This window comes from Anas acuta, chromosome 2 (assembly GCF_963932015.1).
Source record: "Anas acuta chromosome 2, bAnaAcu1.1, whole genome shotgun sequence".
NCBI classification, from domain to species: domain Eukaryota; kingdom Metazoa; phylum Chordata; class Aves; order Anseriformes; family Anatidae; genus Anas; species Anas acuta.
Genome location: NC_088980.1, coordinates 67757888 through 67766849, shown reverse-complemented (window position 1 = coordinate 67766849; position 8962 = coordinate 67757888). Strand labels below are relative to the sequence as shown.

At 48.2% G+C, this 8962-nt stretch overlaps 2 long non-coding RNA genes across 2 annotated transcripts; one reads left to right on the top strand and one right to left on the bottom strand.

The window, feature by feature from the left end:
* Positions 1–438: 438 nt before the first annotated feature.
* Positions 439–1078, bottom strand: LOC137851730 (uncharacterized). Its single transcript, XR_011093404.1, has 2 exons — positions 791–1078; positions 439–679 (listed from the first exon to the last, which is right to left on the bottom strand). It is a non-coding gene; the product is annotated as an uncharacterized lncRNA (long non-coding RNA).
* Positions 1079–1394: 316 nt separating this feature from the next.
* On the top strand, positions 1395–6120 carry LOC137850561 (uncharacterized). The gene is made up of 3 exons (XR_011092639.1): positions 1395–1722; positions 2471–2802; positions 2956–6120. It is a non-coding gene; the product is annotated as an uncharacterized lncRNA (long non-coding RNA).
* The last annotated feature ends 2842 nt before the right edge of the window (positions 6121–8962 follow it).

Sequence of the window (8962 nt, the reverse complement as noted above, 5' to 3'; positions counted from 1 at the left end):
AGGACAAAAAAGAGGAGGAAGGATTCTGCCCACCCCCAGGGAAGCCGCCTCGCTCCTTGCCAGCATCCTTTCGGCGTTTGTCACAGCGGAGCGGCAGCGGCAGCCAGCCAGGGATGGGTAACATATAGGATCCGGGAAGGGTGAAACCGGCCCCACCCAGGCGTGAAAATCAGTCCCTTTCCTCCCCCCCCTCCCCAGTTTGCACCTGCTTCAGCCAAAAGGGTGCAGCAGGGGCCCGTCCCACGGCCGCTAGCAAACCTCCTGCTGAGGAGTGCTTCGGGGGGCTTCGCTTTTTAAGAGAGGAGAGAAAGGCAGCCAGCGGCAGCTCCTGGCTGCGGGGGTCTCAGCACAGAGGTAGTGGCAGTCCCCCCCAGACCCCAGATTTTATTTCGAGCAAATAACGCTTCCCCGACCGGCGGTTGCATACGAGACGAGTAATTGTGCTCCGATGCTTAAATAAATCATTGATGGGTGAAATTACACATGCTCACTTAAAACGTAATGTGATTAAGAGATTATGGGATCGCAGTTAATGTGTCGCCTCACGGCTCCTGGACCCGGTTCCTGACACCAGAAATCCCATGCGCCGGGGTTGGGGGGGCGCTGGCCGAGCAGGGGACTCTCCCAGCTCCGCTTTGCGCTCGGGGGCTTGCAAACAACTTCGGGGGCTTGTTTGGGTCTGGGGGAGGGAGAAAAAAAAAAAAAAGTTAAATGGAAAGGCAGGAGAAGGGGGCGAGGGGTGGGGGGATTGGGGAAAGAGAGGCTGGGTCTGCGCCTGCAAGCTGATTACCTCTCATCTGAAAGCTGCTCCATTTCCTCCCGCATTGGGTAAGTCCTTTATCATGAGGTGGCACGAGCCCTGCCGGGGGCTATTGGTAGCCCCGAGGAAGGAGCCGGGATGGCAAGCGGGATCCTATCATCAGGCTGCATAATAACCCCGGGCTCGCCACAGCTGCGCTGTGACCCTTTGTGATGGAGCCGATAGCACTCACATGAAATAATGTCCTCCTTTTGGGTGTGAAATTACCATGTTTATTAATTGAGCTAGACACGAGGTTTACCTTTTTCTTTCCGAGCCATGAAAATTCGTGATTCGGGACAAATGTCTCCCTTTTTCCCCCTCTCCTCCCCTTTCTCCGCCCTCCCCCCCCCCCCCCCCAAGTTGCGCTGTCAAGGGGCTGAGCGAGCAGGACCAGATGGGGTGATGGATTTTGGAGGATCGCGTGGGACCAGGCCCCCCACAAGTTTTGAGCAGGTTCACGCACCCCAAACACACCCCACCCCACCTTTTTAGGGTCTCGGCAGGGCCTTGAAAAACGCCCCCCTCAAGGAGAGATGTGCCCAGGTGGGCGCAGGGTCCGCGGGTAGGGATGGAGGAGCACAGCTTTTCTCCTCTTCCCACGTACTTTGTTATTATTCTTTTTATTTATTTTTGCCTTGCAATTAGGCTTGTAACGAGCTTAACGCACTACTTGTTTCTGGGCCAATAATACTTGTATTTAACCTAATTAAAGCCGACCTTTGAACAGATCTGAAATATAAACACGCCTCCCTCCTCTACACCCCTCTTTCCGACTTTTTAGCAATTTAACGTTTCAATCTCTGGGCTGGAACACACAACCTTTCACCAGAGCACGGGGGGGGGAGAGAAGCGAAGCAGAAAAAAACTGCGGATGAGACAGAGGGACCAGCTTTGCCCCAGCACCCGCCACAAATGCCCAGGTAGGCGCCCCCCTTCCTCCTTCTCCTTCTCCTCCTCCTCCTCTTCCTCCGCCTGAAGGTGGGCAGGGGGCGGCCTCGAATCTCGCCGCCCCTCGCCCCTGCTGTCGCGGCGGGGGGGAGCTCCGATCCCTGAGCGCTCCGGAGCGCCGCGATTTTCAGCAATTTTCAGCGCGGCTCCTCCAGGCGCAGCCTGCCGGGGGTGGTTTTGGGACCGCCTCTGAGCGCCGGACCTCGGCGGGTGCATATGAATGGGCCCCAAAATGCGCCTCCCAGCCCCCCTGCTTTCCCTCCCCTTCCCAACCAAGGTGGTGCTGAAGCCCCCTAAATAAATCCGTACCGTCTGGGTGTGTTTTTACGCCCGTCACGTATGATACGAGCAAGTTCATTTCCAATGAAAACCCATTCTCGCAAAATTTTAGCCTTTTTTTTTTCCGATTAATGGGCGATTTAAATGCTTTTTTTTTTTTCAGAGCAAAACCGAAAATACTTTTTTATACTTTTTTTTCTTTTAAGTAAGTAATCAAAATTGTCCTGGAATTTTTCTTTTTTTTTTTTTTTTCCCTCTGAATGACATTACAAAGAATTTTGTTAAAGAAAGCCAGACTAATTGCTGCCAGAAGAGTCTTTTCATAGAAAAGTCTGGTTTTCATAAGGCACTTTCTGTGGGTGTTGCGGTTAAACCTAAACCTAGCGGAGAGGGGAAATTTAGCCTTTTTTTTTTTTTTTTTTTTTTTTTTTTTTTTTTAAGGCGATATTTCTCAGCAGCGGAAAAGCCCCGTGCTTAACAAAACTATCCAGAGATTCACGATGCGAGGGGAAAAAGCCGGAGCTGCCCGAGCGCTGCGCATCTCCCCTGTGCGCTCCCACGGTGCCCGGTCGGATCCAGCCCCGCTTCCCTTTGCTCTTTGTCCCGCCGGGGGGTTAGCAAACCCCTCTCGCTTGGTCAAAGCTCGTCCCAACCCTCGCCCCCCCCGGGGAGCCGGCATTTTGCAGGTGGGGTCGGGGCAGGACCCCCTCCCCCCAAAACCGAGCATCCCCCCCCCCCTACACCCGGCGGGGGCAGCTGCGCGGAAAGTGGAGGTGAGAAAAAGCTGGGCGGTCCCTCAAAGATGTAAAAATCCCAAGGATCTTGGATTGCTTTTCATTTTTTCTTTTTTCTTTTTCTTTTTTTTTTTCTTTTTCTTTTTTTTTCTTTTCCTTTTCCTTTTCCTTTTCCTTTTTTCTCTCCCTCAGCTCTTGGGAGGAATTTTCAAGCCCTCCACCCCACCCTCGCAACACCCACGACCCCCTTGCCTGGAGGGAGGAAAATAGGGAAAGAAAGGATGGGTGCTGCAACAGCCCTGCGGAGGCTGCCCCTGCCCCAGGGCACCTCCTGTCCCCGCTGCCTCCCCCCCCGGTCGGATCCAGCCGGAGGAGGCCGCTCCCGTCCCGTCTCATTTGGGCTCACCCCAAACGTGGGGAAAGGAAATGCCGGTCGCCACTTGCAGTGCAGTCGGGCCGGTTTTATTTTTTTTTTTCATTCCCCCCCCCCCCACACCCCCCGCCCTTTTTTTTTTTTCCATCAGCAACAACAACAAAAATACTCCAACGCCGTACATGCAGGCAGAGTAAACTCAGCCCGGTACTGTTCTTTTTTTACTGTCCTTTTGTTCCCGGCGGGGCGGATGAGGGGGTTGGGCCCCCCTCAACCCCGTCCCCCCCACCTTGCGGGACGGGGTGCAGCCCTCCTTTCCTTTCGGTGAAGCGGGGCAGTGATAAAAGGAGACAGGGCTCTGAAAGGCTTTGATTGAAATGGCGTGTGCCAAGCTGATGGGAGCCAGCGAGGGACAAAGCGGCGAGGAGCCATGGACACTCGAGCAATTATTCCTCCACGCTGAAGGTGGATTAGTGCAATGGAAAGAAGCATATGTTCGGCCTGGGGCGACACTCCCCCCGGCTGGGTTTAGAGAATGAGAGCGGAGAAAGAGGCTGAACCTGGAATATCAACTATCCGGGAGACAGCCCTCCCAACCCCCTCCTCTCCCAGCCTCTCCAAAATCGCAGGGATGGTGAGATAAATACACCCGCCTGCAGAGACGAAGGGATACTCATGGACACCCATGGACATCCATGGACAAGGGCAGAGGCACCCACACTTCTGCATACAGCCACCTGCCTACACGCCTCCAAGCACGGCCACACGGATGGACAGAGGGACACCCTGGATGGAAAGCCTCCATGGGTGTGACGATGCGAACAAACAAGCAGCCAGCCTCTGAGAGGCTCCTAGCAGCAGCCGGTGCTCTCCTGCAGGCTCCAGTTTCCCCAGTGCCTTCCCAAGAAACTTCCTAGAGGCAGCTGCAGTGAGGGATGGGGTTATCTCTGCCTCCTCACAGTCCTGCCTGAGCTACGTGGAAGGCTTGGGGCAAAACGCTTTTCCATCAAATTTTCTCCCTCTCCCCAGCTCCCTGCAAAATCCTGTCCTTCCCAGTCAGGTGGCTGCATGGGGAGTGCACAGAGATGGGGAGAAGCCCCCTTGGCCAGTCCGAGCTGAGCCTACACAGCAGCCCTCAGGAACATCCTGCCCCCTATCTCGGTGGCAATAGGAAAACCCATCTGCTAAAAGCCCAAACCTGAGCAGGGACAGCAGGAGCACGTTTTTGGCATATTTACACTCTAGCTCTTTGGGTCTACAGGGGAGGGGAGAGCTGAGGCCACAGCAGGGGCTCACCACAGCTAAGGTCCGGGCCACCCTGCTTGCAGAGCAGAAAGACAATCCCCAAGCAGAAGAGGAAGGGCTGCGGGAGACAGGACTAGCAGTGGGAGCAGCACCCAGAAGACAGGGGGAAGGCGAGGAGGGGGGGGTGCTGGAGCTGCTGGGAGACAGCCAGCAGGCTCAGGAAGGGAACAAGGGAGAAGATCGGAAAGGCAGCTCTCTCCTTCCCCACAGCCCCAAGCACCACTGAAAATGTGCCCCTTGTATTTCACACCTCTGCTTCTTTATCCTCAGCTTTGGGCTTGGGGCAGATTTCACAAAGAGAGGAGGGGGCAGCTGCGCCCAGAGAAGCACAGGGCAGGAGTCCTGCAGGACCAACAAGCCAGTAGGAGCACAACCAAAACTATCATAGTGAAGTAACGTGCATCCCTAAGCCCAACTGCATGGCCCACGCTCCTGCCAGAAAACAACTCTCCATTCAGAGCCCCCCCATCTGCTTCCAATAGACTATTACAAAGGGAATTAACCACACCACAGGCAACAAGAGCAGCACGGCTCACGAGTACCTCTGGACAGGAAAGGTCTTCACATAGATCCTGTAATGTCACGTGGAAACCAGGACTGGGGTGTGTGCACATCTCACTTGAGCAACGACACTTATTTCACAGCCAGCAGCCCTTCACATCCCTGCTTTGAAAACAAGACAATTTCTTCTGCACCCAGGACATGCTTTCCTCCACCTGGTCTGAAGGTGTCCGTGCAAATGAGTGACTATGAGCAGACTAATAATTGCAGAGCTCATGGTGATATTTGGATGCCAGTGCCTGCCTTGAAGAAAAAAAAAAAAAAGAAAAAAAAAAAAAAGCTGGAAACCATTGGGTCCCTCCTACCCTACTAAAAAGCTCTCCAGGTAGACACAGAATTAATAGACTGAATTCCACACCATGTTCACTCAGTGAAGGTGCCCCAACCACTTCATCAGAGAGAGGAGAAACGTTGGCCCTCTAATTTGGGCCACTCAAACCGAACACGACCTCATGGAGATGTGACTGCAGAGACTGTAAGAGGGAATTAAAGCCCACAGATCTGTTACCTGCTTGCTTACAGCACCAGGCACCAGAACAGAAGAGTAACAGCTCAAGGACACAAATATTTCCCTCTGTCATAAGCTATATTTCTATTTGCCCTGCCCAAAACATTAGCCACCCAAGGAAGTCTAGCAATTTCAACTAGAAAAAGAGAAACAAGGCCATTCTGCTATACTGGAACCAGTAAGGCTCCACTAGTAAATAGCCATGGCAGAATTTTACTTTTCCTCTGCTTCCAATTGCTTTAAATTACTTATCTGGGGGGTGTTTGGGGTTGCTCAACTAAATACTGCATTAGAGAGGACAAATGATTTAAGAACCAGGCTTGGCTGATTTCTTTTTTTTTCTCCATCCTGGAGATAAAAAGAAGGAACACATTCTAGTAATCCCTGCTCATTTTCATGGCCATTCTTGCACCTGTAACTCAAATAATGAAGCCATTTGTTATTTATATTGCACTTTCCCCTCCATTCTAGATTTCTAACGATCTGACCCTGTTTTATGGCCCTGACAAAGCCTGAAACTGGTGTGGACTTCCAATAATTGAACGATATAGGGAAAAATCTTTAGCTGGAATGAAGCAGATGTTAGCTTCATGCAGTCCTCTAACTTGATTATTCTTTGGACACGTTAGACAAGCATTAGTGATTGATAATGATGCTAATTAACCCCTTTCCTTTCCAAAACAGCAAACCAACACCAGCAGGATTCTGCAAACACCACATCCAAAGGACTGTGTATATCCCTATCTGTTTGGAATGGATCAGTGGCACAACCTCACCGCCCTGCACTCAACAAAATCGTCTCCTGCAGAGGCTAAGCAGGCTCCAAACACTCTCCAAGAGTTAACAGCTCCTGGCACTTGCAGAGCAGGGAGCAGTGACAGAGCTGTTCCATTCAGGGAAGGTGCACAGGATAGAACCAGATGCACGATTTATTTTGTACACTCCTAACCTTTTCTGTTCGGCTGTCAAGCTGCTTAAATCATGCCGCCCTCGCTAGCTGGGATGGGCTTCGCGCCGCTCCTTGTCAGAGCGACATTTATTATTTTAGCTATGCTTTTTGAAGGCGAGGGCTGGCGCTCTGGGAATCCAGTTTGGGCTCAGACACGTACGTACTGACAAGGGAAAGGGAAGTGCACTCTCTGGAATTTCAATGCGAGGCAGGACATGAGTAAACAAACAAGGAGTTGATCTGATTACGCAGTCAAATTTATCATGGACAATAAAGAAATCACCCTCAAATGTAAGGGTTTGGATAAATGAATACTCCTGGCAAGTGAATAAAATGTATTCAATTAACTAAAAACCTCGTGCACTTCTGAACTGAAGTGGAATCGACTGTAATTGATTTATTTGAAACCAGAGGTTAAGGACTGAATTAGCTAAGTACAACTGGGTATTTCAAGCCACTGACTTCTCAAATGTCAAATCCCTTCTATTTTAAATATTATTTCAGCTGTGGGGCATTGCTGTCCTGATGGCTGTTCCACCAGTTAAATCTCAAATTATACTGATATTCGATTTTTGGAGGGTGGGGTAAATTATGGTACAAAGGAAAGGGCTGTCCTTATCTATGGTGCAAGACCGCTGAGCTGTGTTTTGGTTCACATGCAGAAATCAGCATTGTGTCGCAGCAACGGTCTAACATGCAGCCACTCACCCTAATTTCAGCCTATCTGGGAAAGAAAATAACAGTAGATTTTTGTTAGTGTATCAAAGCATAACCTAGAATTGTACTGCTGCAGGTTTATTACAATGTTAAAAAAGCATCCAAAGAACACTAAAGTAATTAGCACGTTTTAGTAACTGCGCGTTGGGCACAGCGGAAGAGGCTGAACCTGAAGCTGGTCTGATTTCCATTATCGCCTGAAAAATCCTCCCTTAGAAATAATAATATAATAATAAAGAAATCTACACAAGGTTATTTCATTTCTGTTTTCTGGTGGCTTGCTAATGCAGGAGAAGGACACTTAAAATGCACTCTCCTAGCATAAAGTAGCTAATTATATCTTTAAAACATTATTTATTATGACCTTATAATGTTCTAGCATAAGACCTCTTTATATATACATTGCCCAGTATAAAACGATTATATTGGATACAGGTCTCAAAAAGTAACAAGCATCTGTAAATCCAGATATGAATGAATGGTATTTAATAAGATTGTTTTCGTTTAAAAATGAGTATTTATGTGTTGCTGTAGAAAGAGCAGCAATGTATTGCTGTTTATGAATGCTATTGTGCCTGAGGTTAGGATCCCACACACAATCTGAGATGCAGCCAAGAAAAACAGCCCTGATAGACAATGCTTCACTTCACCTGCTACAATACTGTGCATTTCATTTATGTCAAGAATATGTACAGTTAGGGTTCATTCACCTCATTATTTTGTTACATCTACTTTACAGTTAACCAGTCTCTCTTGGAAATAATAAATAACTGTTTTTAAAACAATTGCAGCTTTGCATTCAAAAGAACCACTTTCAATTTATAAGAAAAAAATATTCACCATTTTTATAAACTGGCTGGCTCTCAGAAATAGAATTTAGACTCCACCAACTCTCTTTCTGCTTGGCAAGATTGATTTTACACTGCCTTCCATAAGTAGATTACCAAAGCAAAATGAAACATCTTGGGCTTTATCTAATGCTTTGCTTCACCAGCCCTACCAAACGTCAAAATATATGAGCAAATGTTAATTCTCTTTGCAGCTTTATTGTAAACATCTCCCTCTTAACCTCCTCAATTTCTGCCTGAGCAAAAAGAAAGAGAGAGAGAGAGAGAGAGAGAAGCAGAGTCAAGAAAGAGAGAAAAATCAGCCACCACCTCCAAAATATCATCACCACTTAAAGGAGACCATCTCTTTAAAATGCCTTTACAATCTCAACTGCATTAGCCCCTTTTCCTGTGATATAATATAATCCAGTATGATCCAAACTTCACCTACCCCTTGGGCCAAAGAAAATAGATTCAAAGTCCGAATTCTCACATTTTTACAGCCTAGCTACAAGGTGTACACTCCATTTCTTTCTTTTTTTTTTTTTTTCAAGCAAACTTCCCTATTTTACAACTGGTTTCCACAAGAAGAAACTTAAGATAAAAACTGCAGTTCCTTACAACCTAACACAGCCATCTCAAAATGTCAATCCGAGCCTTCCACTAAAACGTAAACCATCAATCAGAAATAATCTGTCTCCTGCAAGATTTCGCTAAAGTTCACAACCGTGAGATGATGTTGTTGGCATCGACTATGGAGCTTTTCTTTTTCTTGAGGAGGAGGGAGCACTCAGGTCTGATTCACCATTTTTTTTGTTTGTTTGTTTTGTTTTTTCCTCAGAGTACCTAATTTTCAGTATTTGCTTAGCAATGATTCTTTTTAAAACGTCCTTCTTGAGATAGATTTTTGTTTATCTCCGCTCTCCTTTAGGACAACTACATGTACAAAATTTTATAGG